The sequence below is a fragment of the Schistocerca piceifrons genome, chromosome 4 (genome assembly GCF_021461385.2).
Source record: "Schistocerca piceifrons isolate TAMUIC-IGC-003096 chromosome 4, iqSchPice1.1, whole genome shotgun sequence".
Taxonomy (NCBI): Eukaryota; Metazoa; Arthropoda; class Insecta; order Orthoptera; family Acrididae; genus Schistocerca; species Schistocerca piceifrons.
Genome location: NC_060141.1, coordinates 126256504 through 126275375, shown reverse-complemented (window position 1 = coordinate 126275375; position 18872 = coordinate 126256504).

Here is an 18872-nt window from a genome sequence, read left to right as displayed (position 1 = left end):
AGCAGAATATGGAATTGGTGGGTTCAGGAGGGTAATACGGAACGCCGTGCTGGATCCCAACGGCCTCGTGTCACTAGCAGTCGAGATGACAGGCATCTTATCCGCATGGCTGTAACGGATCGTGCAGCCATGTCTCGATCCCTGAGTCAACAAATGGGGACTTTACAGCAGCATGGACTATCATCTCGGAGACCATGACTGCGGTTACCCTTGACGCTGCGTCACAGACAGGAGCGCCTGCGATGGTGAACTCAATGGCGAACCAGGGTGCACAAAGGGCAAAACGTCATTTTTTCTTATGAATCCAGGATCGGTTCACAGCATCATGATGGTCGCATCCGTGTTTGGTGACATCGCGGTGAATGCATATTGGAAGAGTGTATTCGTCATCGCCATGCTGGCGTATCACCCGGTGTGATTGTATGGGGTGCCACTGGTTACACGTCTCGGTCACCTCTCGTTCGCACTGACGGCACTTTGAACAGTGGACATTACATTTCAGATGTGTTACGATCCGTGGCCCTACTCTTCATTCTATCCCTGCGAAACCCTACATTTCAGCAGGATAATGCACGACCGAATGTTGCAGGTCCTGTATAGTCCTTTCTGGATACAGAAAATGTTCGACTGCTGCCCTGGGCAGCACAGTCTCCACATGTCTCACCAACTGAAAACATCTAGTCAATGGTGGCCGAGCAACTGGTTCGTCACAATACGCCAGTCACTACTCTTGATGAACTGTGGTATCGTGTTGAAGCTGCATGGGCAGCTGTACCTGTACACACCATCCAAGCTCTGTTTGAGGTGGATGTTCTGGGTACCGATTTCTCATGATCTATGCACCCAAGTTGCGTGAAAATGTAATCACATATCGGTCCTAGTATAATATATTTGTCCAATGAATACTCGTTTATCATCTGCATTTCTTCTTGGTGTAGCAATTTTAATGGCCAGTAGTGTAGGTCAAGTATTTAGGAGAGATAATTTAGTGAGTTGTAAAAGTCTGCCGTAGTTGAAACGATACACAAAATGGAGAGGGCATATAAATTAACGAACAAAGACACAAGTCAATCGAAACACCAAACGGAAAGGGCACTGAACCAACAAAAGCATTCACAGTAAAAAGTGAATAACAAGAATCGCAAAACTAATACGTTATAACATAATAGTTAAACCAGAATGCCTCTAAGCAAGTGAAAGCCTAGAAATTAGCCGTAAGCTAGACAAACAATATTAGAGAGAAGAATCGCAAGGAGAATTTTTAAGTCCTACAAGAAGCCTAGAAACCAAGAAGCTATGATGAAATGCATCAAAATTTAGATAAAAAATAGCTGTGACTCAACGAAAAGAAAATTACAAGAAGCTGAATCGGGGAGAAGTTAAAAAAGATTTAGAATACATAAAATGAAAGAAAAACAAAAGTGATATGCACTTCAAGATTAGGTGACTGGCTTATTTTCTTTCATTTTTTTATATTTTACACGGCAGAAACTCAAATAGTTGCAACATATGCCTTTAATCAGACGATTCCACTGGTTGGTTCGGCAGCTTGCTGTTGCTGCAGCGTTACTGGAGTCACGGAGGCAATTTTAGAGCTGGAGGAAAGCGGCACAAAGCAGTACAATGAGAACGTATTGCAGATAAGTGGTAACTTTGCAGAACTGTAGAAGTAACGGGATTCGACCTGGTCAATGTCTTCTGCGTTCCAGAAACATTAAAATACTTTCAGATACCGTAAACATGGAAGTATCTATTTTGAAATGAAGTATAGTTAATAAAAGAGAGATCTTTAGTAGTAATTGGTTAGTCCGTGTTATAAAGTATAAAGTGGTCACTTTCAAATGGTAAGTTGCTATAGTTCGTTAGTAGCTATTTACCTTAGTAATGACTTATCCTGAAATTGTTATTTGTCTAAAAATACACTCCCTGATAAAAAATAAAACAGTAAATTTATAAGCCTCTCAAGGCAGAAAAAATAAGAAACCAGGAACAACACGGACAGAAGTATGATAAACACAACATGGTTGGATGTCACTACAACTTCATACACATATACGCAATCGGCAGGTATGTAAAAAATTCGCGTTGCAATTCTTTGTGACAGGACAACCACCAGAGTGTATTACTGTCCTTCATTGTCAGTGTTATTGCCAGGCCTGGTAGTGTATATAAGGAAAGCGAACGTCGTCAAATATTGAGTGGTCAATGTGAAGGAAGCGGTGATGTCGGGTACTAGTATGAGATAGCATTATCAAAGATTCCGATGGCAAAGATTCCGATGGACCATTTCAGACCATCGCAAGTAAGGATCACCCCATTGTACGCCAAGCACATCATAACCCCTTCACGTCTGTTCTACATTCTGTGTCACCCCACACCACGGTGGAGACTAGCAGCAGCAGCTGGACTAGAGAATTCCCATCCCATGCATACGCTATCATTACTGCTGCTACACAAACAACTGCGTTCCGAGTGAGGCCATAACTGAGAAGCATGGAAACTTCCGCTGAATGGTATCGCACTGCTTTCAGCGATGAATCACGGTTCTGCGTTATTCCAGATAACCACCGTCAGCTAGCATGGTCACATTCTTCAAATGTTTTGGAGAGGTCCAGCGATGTTACTGTTGGTGTCATCGTGTAGTGCCGGGTCAGATATGACTCCGGGAGGCAAGTAGCGACTGAGAGAACTCTGACGGTATAACGGTCATCCTGGATTTCCTGCAGTCCCATGTGTCTCATGATACAATAACGCGGTGCCATTTTTCAACAGGACAACGCTCCTCTACGCAATGCACATGTCTCTATCAACTGTCTGCATGACGGTGATGTACTCCTGTGGTCAGCAAGGTCCACAGATTTCTCCCGAGTAGAATATATGTGGAAGCAGCGGGCACATAAACTCAGTCCCTGCGCTGGTATTCAGGAAATCAGGGACCAGTTACAACAATAGTGGACAGTATTATCTCAGAAGAGAAAACAACGGCTTAATAAGACTCTTCCCATTGAATCGGTGCAGGCATACACGCAAGAAGAGGTACAATGTCTTACCCATAATTTTTATTTCTTTATTTATTTATTTATTGTCCCGTGGGACCAAATTAAGGAGAAGTCTCCATGGTCATGGAACGAGTCAATACATGAAATTATGACACGATATTAGAAACAGATAAAATGAAATATAAAAAAAACATATTCAGGTGACAAGTCGTAAGTTTAAATGAAGAAACTCAACAATGTAACACTGGAATTTACTTAATTTTTTAGCTCTTCCAGGAGCTCCTCGACAGAATGGAAGGAGTGAGCCATGAGGGAACTCTTCAGTTTAGACTTAAAAGTGTTTGGGCTACTGCTAAGATTTTTGAGTTCTTGTGGAAGCTTATTGAAAATGGATGCAGCAGAATACTGCACTCCTTTCTGCACAAGAGTGAAGGAAGTGCATTCCACATGCAGATTTGATTTTTACCTGAGTGAAAGCTGCTAACTCTTGAGAATAGGCTAATATTGCTAACAACAAACGACATTAAAGAAAATATATACTGTGAGGGCAATGTAAGAATTCCCAGATTTTTGAATAGGGGTCGACAAGAGGTTCTCGAACTTACACCACATATAGCTCCCAACAGCCCGTTTTTGAGCCAAAAATACCCTTCTTGAATCAGAAGAATTACCCCAAAAAATAATACCATACGACATAAGCGTATGAAAATATGCGAAGTAGACTACTTTTCGTGTTGAAGTGTCACTTATTTCAGATACTGTTCTAATGGTAAATAAAGCAACATTTAGCTTCTGAACAAGATCCTGGACATGGGCTTTCCACAACAGCTTACTATCTATCTGAACGCCTAGGAACTTGAACCGTTCCGTCTCGCTTATAATATGCCTATTCTGTCTGATCAAAATATCAGTTCTTGTTGAATTGTGAGTTAGAAACTGCAAAAACTGAGTCTTACTGTGATTTAGCATCAAATAATTTCCCACAAGCCACGAACTTATTTCATGAACTACATTATTTGTTACTGTTTCCATATTACACACAAGATCCTTCACTATCAAGCTGATGTCATCAGCAAACAGAAATATTTTTGAATCACCTGTAATACTAGAAGGCATATCATTTATATAAATAAGAAACCGCAGTGGCCCCAGCACCGACCCTTGGGGAACGCCCCACTTAACAGTGCCCCATTGGGACTGAACATCACTACCACTCTCAATGTTGCGGAGAATTACCCTCTGCTTTCTGTTCTTAAAGTAAGAGGCGAACCAATTGTAAGCTACTCCCCTTACTCCATAATGGTCCAACTTCTGCAGTAATATTTTGTGGACAACACAGTCAAAAGCCTTTGTTAAATCAAAGAAAACACCTAGCGTTCGCAACCTTTTATTTAATCCGTCCAAAACCTCACAGCGAAAAGAGAATATAGCATTTTCAGTTGTTAAACCATTTCTAAAACCAAACTGAACATTTGACAGCAAATTATATGAATTTAAATGCTCCAGTAACCTTGTATATACAACCTTCTCGATAACTTTAGCAAACACCGATGGCATAGAAATAGGTCTAAAATTCTCAACATTATCAATGTCTCCCTTTTTATAAAGTGGCTTCACTACCGAGTACTTTAATCGGTCAGGAAACCGACCACTCCTAAAGGAAAAGTTACAGATATGGCTGAGAACTGGGCTAACATACATAGAACAATACTTCAGTATTCTGCTAGATACCCCGTCATATCCATGAGAGTTCTTTGTCTTTAGTGATTTAATTATTAACTCAATCTCCCTCTTGTCAGTATCATGGAGGAGCATTTCAGGTAACAGTCTCGGAACACTTTTTTCTAAGAGCGCTATATGATTTCCTGTTGGGACGAGGTTTCTATTTAGTTTACCTGCTATATTCAGAAATTGATTATTAAATACTGTACATATATGCGACTTATCAGTAACACGGACGTTCCCACTACGCACTGATTCTATATCCTCGACCTGTCTGCAGACCAGCCACTTCCTTTACGACTGACCACATGGTTTTAATTTTATCCTGAGACTTAGCTATTCTATCTGCATACCACATACTTTTTGCCTTCCTAATAACATTTTCAAGCACCTTACAATACTGTTTGTAATGGGCTGCTGCATTTAGATTTTTGCAAATTTGACACGATTTGTAATCACTGTGGTAACATCGCATACCCTCTGAACGTGTGACATTTCGTTTACTTCTACCCTTCATGGTCATTCACTTCTTTGTAAGGCTGTTAAGATACCAAATAAAATTATAGATTAATAGTTATTATAAATAATAGAAAGTTACACTCGGTTTCTATATGGCAGACACAAATGTATACCAGCAATAAATAATTTAACAAATGAACAATTGGCTGTAGCGTACATAATTTCAAATCAGTACAGCGAAGTTTCAAGATGTTATGTCGCAAGGTAACCTGCCAGTTTTAGTTTTATTGAAGTGCTGGTTACTCAGTCTACAGGTAGAGAGATTTATTCCCATGTTGTATTAGTAGAATGCGGGTCTTGATATGCAAACGAGTCTTACGTGATGATTGGCGAAGTAACAGTTTCCCTCTAAGAAAAATATTTTCCCTTATTTTAGCGTACTGGAGAGCGTGCGGAATCTGGGCAGTACATTTGAGAGACCGCCGGCATCGGAACGATACTGATTTGCAGTATGGTCCTGGATGCAGCTACGTTGGGCCCTCAGATAAACGAGTCACCAGCAGGGTGGGTGGACTGGCCTTGCCTTCTCCGTTGTCGGTCACCCTCTGCGTACGATGTCCACCTACCAGCACTGTCAGTTGAGTCGTCACTTTGCGAAGCACGGACCGCGTCCTGAGATTCTTGGCTATTGTGCCACCTGCAGGTAATATTTTGTGGAGGCCGTAGGAGGGCAATCTGGTGCACGTTAGCTCCGGTTTAGAAGCTGATATTTCGGATGGCACTAGTCTGCTGATCAAAGACGACACTTCTGGAAATTTTAAGCAGCTGTTTGGACTGCAGATAAAATGTTGAGGGAGACAAGGAGTGCTCATAAAATGCACTTTTGTATTCCAGCACCTCTCTAGCAGCGATAGCGGGAAATAGCACACACGTTCACTGGACAATGTCCTAAAAACTAGCCAAAGTGGGAGAACTGGCGTCGACTTTAATAGGCGCGGAGGTTAGTCGTCTTTTGTATTGGTTCGATCTACTAACGTTTCCCAGGGTGGGAATCTTGCACATAATTTTTGTAACACGTTTAAAGCGAAAAATTTAGTAACTGGTCCGAATAAGGACATACTTACGAAGGGGAGAGGGCAATATGTACAACATGGCCTCTTTATTGGTGGCATTTCTAACATTCGGTCGCATTGGACAACCGGTAATCTTCAGCGGTCTTCCCACTAAGGGCACAGAGGAGTGTCGTTGGCTGATGCACAGAGATGAAGGGATTCTCTTTTTGGTAAGACAGAGAGCAGCACCGTTCTCTTAGTTAGCATACGAAGCAGACCTTACACTTGGTCCGGATCGAGCCGTAGCAATTCTCTGTGGCTGGACAAGGCCCGAGGCGAGAAATTTAACCTCTGTGTGGCCAGAGGAGCATTCACAGTGCAGCAGACATCTGCAGTTGCTGAAAACGCATGTCCTTATACAACGGATCTCTATGGTGGACTGGCATATGGGTACCTACAAGTAGCCTCTGCCTCTCATCAACTCTAAGACATAAAGCCACCACTTACGTGGCCCTTTGTAATGAAACTGAAGACTACACTTTGTACACTCCTGGAAATTGAAATAAGAACACCGTGAATTCATTGTCCCAGGAAGGGGAAACTTTATTGACACATTCCTGGGGTCAGATACATCACATGATCACACTGACAGAACCACAGGCACATAGACACAGGCAACAGAGCATGCACAATGTCGGCACTAGTACAGTGTATATCCACCTTTCGCAGCAATGCAGGCTGCTATTCTCCCATGGAGACGATCGTAGAGATGCTGGATGTAGTCCTGTGGAACGGCTTGCCATGCCATTTCCACCTGGCGCCTCAGTTGGACCAGCGTTCGTGCTGGACGTGCAGACCGCGTGAGACGACGCTTCATCCAGTCCCAAACATGCTCAATGGGGGACAGATCCGGAGATCTTGCTGGACAGGGTAGTTGACTTACACCTTCTAGAGCACGTTGGGTGGCACGGGATACATGCGGACGTGCATTGTCCTGTTGGAACAGCAAGTTCCCTTGCCGGTCTAGGATTGGTAGAACGATGGGTTCGATGACGGTTTGGATGTACCGTGCACTATTCAGTGTCCCCTCGACGATCACCAGTGGTGTACGGCCAGTGTAGGAGATCGCTCCCCACACCATGATGCCGGGTGTTGGCCCTGTGTGCCTCGGTCGTAAGCAGTCCTGATTGTGGCGCTCACCTGCACGGCGCCAAACACGCATACGACCATCATTGGCACCAAGGCAGAAGCGACTCTCATCGCTGAAGACGACACGTCTCCATTCGTCCCTCCATTCACGCCTGTCGTGACACCACTGGAGGCGGGCTGCACGATGTTGGGGCGTGAGCGGAAGACGGCCTAACGGTGTGCGGGACCGTAGCCCAGCTTCATGGAGACGGTTGCGAATGGTCCTCGCCGATACCCCAGGAGCAACAGTGTCCCTAATTTGCTGGGAAGTGGCGGTGCGGTCCCCTACGGCACTGTGTAGGATCCTACGGTCTTGGCGTGCATCCGTGCGTCGCTGCGGTCCGGTCCCAGGTCGACGGGCACGTGCACCTTCCGCCGACCACTGGCGACAACATCGATGTACTGTGGAGACCTCACGCCCCACGTGTTGAGCAATTCGGCGGTACGTCCACCCGGCCTCCCGCATGCCCACTATACGCCCTCGCTCAAAGTCCGTCAACTGCACATACGGTTCACGTCCACGCTGTCGCAGCATGCTACCAGTGTTAAAGACTGCGATGGAGCTCCGTATGCCACGGCAAACTGGCTGACACTGACGGCGGCGGTGCACAAATGCTGCGCAGCTAGCGCCATTCGACGGCCAACACCGCGGTTCCTGGTGTGTCCGCTGTGCCGTGCGTGTGATCATTGCTTGTACAGCCCTCTCGCAGTGTCCGGAGTAAGTACGGTGGGTCTGACACACCGGTGTCAATGTGTTCTTTTTTCCATTTCCAGGAGTGTATTTCTTCCTGCAAGACTAGTCCTATTATCTCCCACATAAGGGAGATACTGTGAACTTGAGTGATAGGAAGAATTAAATATCACGGTATATTTACTAATTAAAGCACGAGTTGAATGGAGTATGGATCAACTTAACACACTGATTATACTCTATTTTGTATTCCTAAAATAAAGTAATCTGATTGACAGTTCACAAAGTTGAACCGAGGCTGATGACTCAACTTCAATTGTGACGTTGAATGGACAACGCGAACTGATTACGATACATTCAAATGAAGGTGATTATGAACTGAACCCAGAAACAATCTACTACAATGTGTCTGAATCGGACAACTACTGCTGCCATAGGTGGGCAGTCAAGTAAGAGAATTCACTCTAAGGAGTGCTGGTGCTGTGAAATGCTCACAATCCACATGTAGAAAACACGTGATGCAATGTCCAGTGCTTCTCAACGCCGCATCGGACGGTGGACCTCCGTCACCTCCTTTACACTTTTGCACTCATACTCCAAGTCCAAAAACCAAATCCCCTCCGTCGGACGCGACCGAATCTTGTCCTCACCCCTCCTCTGTTCACCAACTAATCCCTGGTTTCTGACACTATATGCAAGACCATGGAAAGCTCTGTGTGGAATATCTGCAATAAAACGAAAGCTCAAACTGAAATCTCGGAAAACACTCCTGCGGCAATTGTGTCTCACTTTGCGTACGGTACAGCCTCCCTCCACAAGACAGGACAGAACTGTTCTTCCAATCCCGGCACAGCGACAGGCGTCTACTGTGACGATTTCTGACATCACGGACTACTGTTCAATCAATGCACAGTTATTTTGCTTGCGCAGGCAACAGCGCAGTCTGTGCATTTACACGACTTAAAAAGAAACGCTACAGAATTCTCGGCCACTCACTGGTGAAGCTGATACTCGACGAAAGATGTTGTGGCAACTGTTTTTCCTTTGGTTTCAGGGACAATAAGCTGTGGCCCCTGCTGCTGGGACTTCACACACGGGCTTGGGCCGTGTTCTCTGCATCGTCTTCTACTGTGCCCGGATGCCCTTCACTTTCCCTTTATCTATAGCCTGTCGCATTCTCAGACCTGGCACCACTAATCCTCACATGCAGCGGCCATGACCGCTCAACCGAAAACAAGTTCCACCTCAAGTAACTGAATTCAGCTTTCAAACACTGTCAACCCTCTCTAACATTTTCATTGACCATACTGCATGTGATTATCAGATCGGTTCAGTAAATAAAGTGGAAAGAAAGATGGGTCGAAAGGACCTGCTGTCTTTCACAATCCTCCACTTGCACGGATCTTGTTCCACTTAAAACAGGATAGCGGTGCATGCACAAGCACTAATTTGAACTGTATACAGTTGGTTGGATGTCAGTCACCGTGAAGCAAATAAAAAGAAAAGGGGACAACTTTGCCAACTACGCAAAGATGAAACAACAGTCAACATACACATAGTCTCAGGGATCCCAGCAGATACAACAGAACATCACTAATCTGACGACCTCGGATGGTCAGACACCCTACGTAATAAGACCTTCCCTCTTGATTACACTTTTTTTTTTTTTTTTTTTTTTTTACGTATACTGCCTGCTGCTACAGGACTTGTTGCTGACTCATCGTCTGAGATATGGATCAGTAGGCGGTTGAGTATTGCAAGGTGCGATAGGTCGATCAGTTTCAATGTGAGATAACTTGTTTCTAACTCAATCAATAGGTGTTATTGTGCAAACCATTTTTTTTTATAAATTGGTGACAGTGTTCATCTTACATATTAAAGTGTGTAAAATTAAATTATGGCACCAACTAAACGTAAATATGTGACACTGTCTTTACAACCAGGCGTTGAGCCTAGCGAGTGAGTAGATCAGTACAGTTGACATTGACTGCACAACAGAAGTAGAATTAACTGACGACCAAATCATTGACGCTGTAACTCGAACAACCTAAGAGAACGACAAAGACGATGAGAACCATGACAATGAAATCACAACTTGAGTATCACACATAGATGCTAACAAAGCATTTGATACAGCCATTCAAAACATCGTCCACCCAATACCCTAGCAGACATTTTGTGGATTAGGAAATGGCGGAACATCGTGGCAAAATCAGTTGTCGTCTGCTACGCAAAAGAACATTACAGATTTTTTTGCATCCTACTTCAGAATGGAAAAATTTTTTTTTACCGTGTGATTTCTCATTTTTTAAACAATTAAGTGCAATTCAGTTATCTATCAATGCTGTGGTGTAACATGCTATGGACAAAGGTTCAACTTTTACAGACTGCAACGATATCTCACTGTACGATACACACATATTTTAAAGTACAGGCACTGCTGTATATTACACTTTTCATGTAAGGATTTTTAGTGTGTCAACGTTTTCTATTCATTTCGTTACTGTTTTAACATGAAGTAATATTTCAAAGAGTATTTCCAATTGACAATTAAAGTTTTGCTCTACTGTACTGTGATGTTATGAGTGAATAAAAGTGTTCCTCAGATGATGTAAATTATATGCGTTCCGACCAAGTTCTGGTCCCGTAGAGGACGAGTTAGCGAGGTTCTACTGTATCGATATACGAGTAATTAACTGCTGAATATGTGGTTGAAGGCCGTGCTGTATGCTACTAACATTTGATAGGAACCTACAGTCAAATTCAAATGGCTCTGAGCACTATAGGACTAAACGTCTGAGGTCATCAGCACCCTAGAACTTAGAACTACTTAAACCTAACTAACCTAAGGACATCACACACATCCATGCCCGAGGCAGGATTCGAACCTGCGACCGTAGCGGTCGCGCGGTTCCAGACTGTAGGGCCTAGAACCACTCGGCCACCCCGGCCGCCCCTATAGTCTCTGCAATCATCATACATAGACAATTAAAATTACTGGAACTTAAACGTATTCAGCTGAAAAAAAAAACTAATTTTCTGAGGTGAGAGAAGGAACATGCATAACAATTTCAAAAATATTAAAGAAATTCTACACCTCCACAAAAGTATGGTCTCCCTCATTCCAGTTCCAAGACACAGGTCTTAGATCCAACATTCAATAATCTGCTTACCTCAACACTCATCCACTCATGAAAAATGCAATAATTGATGATACCAGTGATGTGTGACGTTTGTACATGAAACGTTCTAGTGCATAACTGAGTGAGGACCTATTGAGGATAATTGTGACTAAACATTAAAGCTGCAGATACATCTGAACCAAATATTTGTTAGATATGTGTCAAAGTACGTGATATTAGACGAGTAAAAACGTCTTGACCTCATAATGACAAACTGAATCAATGGCGTGAAGGATAAATACACATTTTGTTGTTGTGGTCTTCAGTCCTGAGACTGGTTTGATGCAGCTCTCCATGCTACCCTATCCTGTGCACGTTTCTTCATCTCCCAGTACCTACTGCAACCTACATCCTTCTGAATCTGCTTAGTGTATTCATCTCTTGGTCTCCCTCTACGATTTTTACCCTCCACGTTGCCCTCCAATGCTAAATTTGTGATTCCTTGATGCCTCAGAAAATGTCCTACCAACCGGTCCCTTCTTCTCGTCAAGTTGTGCCACAAACTCCTCTTCTCCCCAATTCTATTCAATACCTCCTCATTAGTTATGTGATCTAACCATCCAATCTTCAGCATTCTTCTGTAGCACCACATTTCGAAAGCTTCTATTCTCTTCCTGTCCAAACTATTTATTGTCCATGTTTCACTTCCATACATGGCTACACTCCATACAAATACTTTCAGAAACGACTTCCTGACACTTAAATCTATACTCGATGTTAACAAATTTCTCTTCTTCAGAAACGCTTTCCTTTCCATTGCCAGTCTACATTTTATATCTTCTCTACTTCGACCATCATCAGGTATTTTGCTCCCCAAATAGCAAAACTCCTTTACTACTCTAAGTGTCTCATTTCCTAATCTAATTCTCTCAGCATCCCACGTCTTAATTCGACTACATTCCATTATCCTTGTTTTGCGTTTGTTGATGTTCATCTTATATCCTCCTTTCAAGACACTGTCCATTCCGTTCAACTGCTCTTCCAAGTCCTTTGCTGTCTCTGACAGAATTACAATGTCATCGGCGAACCTCAAAGTTTTTATTTCTTCTCCATGGATTTTAATACCTACTCTGAATTTTTCTTTTGTTCCCTTTACTGCTTGCTCAATATACAGATTGAATAACATTGGGGAGAGGCTACAACCCTGTCTCACTCCCTTCCCAACCACTGCTTCCCTTTCATGCCCCTCGACTCTTATAACTGCCATTTGGTTTCTGTAAAAATTGTAAATAGCCTTTCGCTCCCTGTATTTTACCCCTGCCACCTTTAGAATTTGAAAGAGAGTATTCCAGGCAACATATTAGATAAAAATGGAAACAACAAACAACGAATCCCTGATGTCAGAGAATATGTGTGAAGTGTGGTCACCAAATGCCAGCCTAAGAACAGTGTAGAGATTTACAGCATAAAATATTACGGAAAATGCACGTTGTCATACGAGTGATCAGTAAATTTGGTCGAAAACTTTATAATGGCATTTGAGAGACTCGAGAAATGACGATCTTATAGACTCGTAATTGTAGCACTGATTGTATCACACGACTTCGCAAAGACTCTTTATTGCTCTTCACAAGGCACTATCACTGTAAGATGAGTGATGAATTGTGGCTGGAGTTGGGTCGGGCTATTGTTCGAGGCTCAGTGGGCAGTGGCGGCGACCTCCGTGCAGTATTATCTCTAGGTGTTCGCCAGCTGTGGCCAGTACTGGATAGCGTACTCTCCTGTCAAGGGCAGCATTGGACGGAATGGTAGACCCTCGTGAAAGTGTGCAGCCAGTCGTAGTGGCTCCAGTAAATTACTCTCTGATATCTACTCTTTACCTCCTGCAGTTGTTCTTCTTGGTTGTCAGTGGTTCACAAGACTAACAGTGAATTAGACGTGGCTCCGCCGTGAGCGAAATACGTTCAGAAAGAAAGGAAGGAGCAGCACAACAGGCGTGTTGCCACTATCCAAGATGCCAATTGATGCACGTTGTTCCTGATTTTTCATCGCGAAAAGAGTTGCCTCTTCTCATTAGGAGAAATAAGATATTTATATGCATGTTGCAGGTAACTCTCATGGCCCAAAGCTGAATTGATTCGAGCCTGGCTGAAGGTAATGGGTCCCAGAAACTCAGTCATCAAGAAGGGATTAGTGCGGGTTGTTCAGTATGATTACGGAGAGATAGTGCTGTTGTGGGTCATGATAGACGGTCTGGCAAGGAGGTGTTAATCCTTCGGGCAGTCCTCCAGATGTGACCGCGGCCAGGGGAATCGCTTTGTGGAAGCACTGCCCCCCACCCAGTGCTACACCGTCTGCCACTTCTCGAGTTCGTCAACACCGGGCCCGCCCTCCAGGGATGCGGCCTGTCATTCTAGCTTGCGTCTACCCACGTACGCAAAGCGACAAGCCCTAGAAGCCCTGCTGTGTCGAGTCAAGTGGTGCCAGCGTGCGCCAAGCATGCCAGCTAGCACCGACTGTGTCTCAGCCAGCCAGCCTCCCCAACTTCCCACCTCCCCCCCCCCCCCCCACCCCGATTTCCCAAGTCCGTTCTCCGTTCTACAGCACCATGCTGACACTGTATGTTGTGTATACACGCCGTCATGTGCAGGTCCCACTCCACTCAACAGTCATACACGCCATCAGTACTTCACTAGTGACACTCTATTTACCACTACAATTTAAAAATACAATAAAGGCACTGAAAATGTAAAGTACAAAAGAACTGACGTTCAGAATGCCGAACAACAAGAAGCATCACTAGCTTCTCTCCTGCTTGCAATACATACATAAACGGTTACAACTACGAAATGATGAAATGGCGTGTACTGTGTGTACGTGTGTGTGTGTGTGTGTGTGTGTGTGTGTGTGTTTGCTCATCATGGTCTAGCATGCACTTACAGAACTACGACATTCTGCAATTTCCATCTCCTATGGCCAACAACCTTAAGATTATGTTTCACTACTGCCTCCATTTTTGAGCTACCATTACTCTTATTCTAACATGAATTCAACAACTGATTTGAAACTACAATTACAAAACAGTGGCATATTGTCGCAGATACTCTACGCATATTTCATAAACTAAATCTGGCATTCCTTGCGTCGGCGTACATGTTTGGACGACAGCTGCACAACCTGTAAGCATACTCACATGCAAACAACAGACAATGACATTTACATTTTATTCTGTAGTGTCCGGCTGACCTAAATAAGTAACATACGGTATCTTACTCCAAAGTATTGCTGGTTTACCAAACTTACGCAAATTTAAATAGTTTAATATCTTTGAACGCTAAATACTTACGTCTTCCATGAACTCAGTCACCTCAGGGAGCATGTGTTTGGCTTAGTTAAGCAAGTGTCCTGGCTTAAACACGTGGTGGTACAGAACAAACATGACCATGTCATTATGGCTCATTGAAACGTATGGCTGTGTGATAATGATATGATACAGATTATTTTTATACAAAAATTATAATGTAGTGCGCCCACGTGACCTCCAATCGTTAGTACACAAGACATAAATTTCTGTCACTCATGGTGTCGTTCATAAGATCCTTACTTTAGTCTACTTAGTCATTTGACGCTGCTTGATGCATTGCCTCTCCGAGTGACTTGCACTGTTTATGCCATCATTTAATCCTTCTCCAAAGGAAACCAACAACCTCGCATAGGTACTGTGATGAGGTGTGTTGACAAGACACCCAACGAATGAGTCCCTACGCTACCCTATCATGGACCAGACACAACAGCTGACATTGTGTCAGACACCCATCCACTCTGCGGACACAATACGACTTCCAGTAAACGTCTCTCCTTCAAAGTCTGCAGTAACTGGCGTAAAATTTTGTTGTATTCCTCCCGTAATGCTTCTGCTATCAAAGATCATCCACAAAGATAGTCACGTTCTATCTCGGAGAGTCGATCAGAATACTATTTTGACTATATACGAAAGCTGCAAAATGCAGCATCAGTTATACACTCCTGGAAATTGAAATAAGAACACCGTGAATTCATTGTCCCAGGAAGGGGAAACTTTATTGACACATTCCTGGGGTCAGATACATCACATGATCACACTGACAGAACCACAGGCACATAGACACAGGCAACAGAGCATGCACAATGTCGGCACTAGTACAGTGTATATCCACCTTTCGCAGCAATGCAGGCTGCTATTCTCCCATGGAGACGATCGTAGAGATGCTGGATGTAGTCCTGTGGAACGGCTTGCCATGCCATTTCCACCTGGCGCCTCAGTTGGACCAGCGTTCGTGCTGGACGTGCAGACCGCGTGAGACGACGCTTCATCTAGTACCAAACATGCTCAATGGGGGACAGATCCGGAGATCTTGCTGGACAGGGTAGTTGACTTACACCTTCTAGAGCACGTTGGGTGGCTCGGGATACATGCGGACGTGCACTGTCCTGTTGGAACAGCAAGTTCCCTTGCCGGTCTAGGAATGGTAGAACGATGGGTTCGATGACGGTTTGGATGTACCGTGCACTATTCAGTGTCCCCTCGACGATCACCAGTGGTGTACGGCCAGTGTAGGAGATCGCTCCCCACACCATGATGCCGGGTGTTGGCCCTTGTGCCTCGGTCGTATGCAGTCCTGATTGTGGCGCTCACCTGCACGGCGCCAAACACGCATACGACCATCATTGGCACCAAGGCAGAAGCGACTCTCATCGCTGAAGACGACACGTCTCCATTCGTCCCTCCATTCACGCCTGTCGCGACACCACTGGAGGCGGGCTGCACGATGTTGGGGCGTGAGCGGAAGACGGCCTAACGGTGTGCGGGACCGTAGCCCAGCTTCATGGAGACGGTTGCGAATGGTCCTCGCCGATACCCCAGGAGCAACAGTGTCCCTAATTTGCTGGGAAGTGGCGGTGCGGTCCCCTACGGCACTGCGTAGGATCCTACGGTCTTGGCGTGCATCCGTGCGTCGCTGCGGTCCGGTCCCAGGTCGACGGGCACGTGCACCTTCCGCCGACCACTGGCGACATCATCGATGAACTGTGGAGACCTCACGCCCCACGTGTTGAGCAATTCGGCGGTACGTCCACCCGGCCTCCCTCATGCCCACTATACGCCCTCGCTCAAAGTCCGTCAACTGCACATACGGTTCACGTCCATGCTGTCGCGGCATGCTACCAGTGTTAAAGACTGCGATGGAGCTCCGTATGCCACGGCAAACTGGCTGACACTGACGGCGGCGGTGCACAAATGCTGCGCAGCTAGCGCCATTCGACGGCCAACACCGCGGTTCCTGGTGTGTCCGCTGTGCCGTGCGTGTGATCATTGCTTGTACAGCCCTCTCGCAGTGTCCGGAGCAAGTATGGTGGGTCTGACACACCGGTGTCAATGTGTTCTTTTTTCCATTTCCAGGAGTGTAGGAACAAAAACAAACATCGATGATGCCTATAACAATAGGTGATGAAGTTCAGAAAAAAAGCAATGACACAAATGATCTGTGGTAGGAGTACAATGATAAATGTTCTTATTCTACCAGACAGAAAAGACAAAAGACTGGGAAGCACCTCTTTGCGTAATGTTGTAACTTATGATTTGTTAACAAAACTGCTCCAAACCAATTGGTAGCACATTCTCCCTCCTTAGTTCTCAGTGCAGTAATCCTAAGCAGGCATGAAGATTCATGCCACACACTGATTCTGACAAGCTGAATGACACCATAATGGTCACTGCAACCATGAGCTGACACAAACTACTTGTCAAAGGTAACCACATACTGTACTATCATTCAATAGCAACTGTATCTAAACAAAGCACTCCTAACCTAATTTTAATTTAAATATGGTTGTTCTTATTACAGATTATTTTTTGGCCAAATCGCGTAAAGAGACTCATGATTACTAGTTTCAGCGGAATTTCGCTGAAACTAGTAATAATTGTGTATGGTCTGGGTGAATAAACTTCTGTAATAAGAAGAACAACCATATTTAGATTCTGATATCGCCTTCAATACAGCTGGCAATGTCAGGTAATCATCACTTTTAATTTACATCCTCCCTTATACAACAAAATGTTTTACATGACAGATATGATGGACTCCCAATGGATTGTTTGACTTAATGGATTCCAGTTCGACCGTGTTTATGTGTGCTGTCTGGCAGATTCGCATGGGTCCATTACAGACAGAGAAGAACTTGCCGCAGATTTGCTTGTGTTTATTTGACAGCCTAAACGACTTCACCAGTACTTTCATGCCCACATAGAATTCGTGGAATTTTGCCTACTGTCAGAGTACTCCTTCCTGTTTCTTGCTGTCTCTTGAGACTTGCAGACTGCTTTCTCCACTACGCGTCCATTACGTCTTTCAGCTGAAGGGCCTGCAGCACAGTGACCGGAGCTGGCATTGTAACTCCATGTAGAAGCTCCACTTCAGTGAGAGAGTAGTTCTCCTCGCTCTTTGATATAGCACTGTGTAGTGAGTGTAGTGAAATAGGGGATTTTATCAAATACCCTACTCCATTATTAATATTCGAACCAGCTAAAGATGATTGTGGTAGAGAAAAGAAGCACAAACTGAGCACCCCAGTCTTTCCACAGAGGGAGCGTGAGCAGCAACAACGAGAGCAGTGGCGAGTCATCATGGGATGAGCACCACTCACATGCTGCCTAAGGAAGTAGATATGCTTTGACACTCCGAATTGGCGGTGTCAATGGGAGCCCGAAACCAATGAATCAGTTCTTGATGTAAGAGGATGGAACTTTAATGTACGGCCAGTAGGTACATGTACAAGGCAAATGTATAATACTGTGTTGAAGGCTTAGACTATTTCGACTTGTAGTGAATGGCACTTGTCGTTGTGAAACAGGAAGAATTTAAAATACAGTCATGAAACTTAAAAGTTTGAAGTTTATTTTGTAGCTCGAAGTAATCATCATCATCATCTCATATTACAGGGTGACAGATCTGCCACGGCGAAACGTACCAAGCAAGAGCAGTAGCAGAAGTGCGCCGCTATTTGGATTTACAACATTAAGCAACCAAACACTTTTTTCCTCGCTCTAACAGCTCTTTAATGCAATAGGTTTGTGGACTGTGTTTCCTCTCTCTTCATACTGTTGGAAAAATTACTCCTAAGCCAATATATGCACCGTTCGTGGCCTCACAAAATACCTGCAACAAATTGCGATGAGAATAACGGTGCTTGCTTTAAATCCCAAAACACTTTAACCTTCTTCCCCGTCAGTTGAAAAAGTCGCGGTGATGTCAGAGCAGTCACATTTATGAACTTTTTATAAAAACTGATTATATCAAGGAAACCTCTAAGTTTTTCTTTTATGGTCGGCCTCACAAATTTCTCAATGGACAGAGATCCCTTCTGCCGTAATAATATACCGACGAAATTTCATCTGTGAAGTTTGTAGACATGATTTACTTATGTTTGCAGTCACACGTATCTCCTTAAATATCTGTAGTAACTGGCGCCAAAATTTATTGTATTCCTCTCGTAATGCTTCCGCTATCAGAAGATCATCCACATAGCTAGACACGTTCCGTCTCAGAGAGTCGCTCAGTATACTATTCCGACTATATACACTTGTGGCCATTAAAATAGCTAC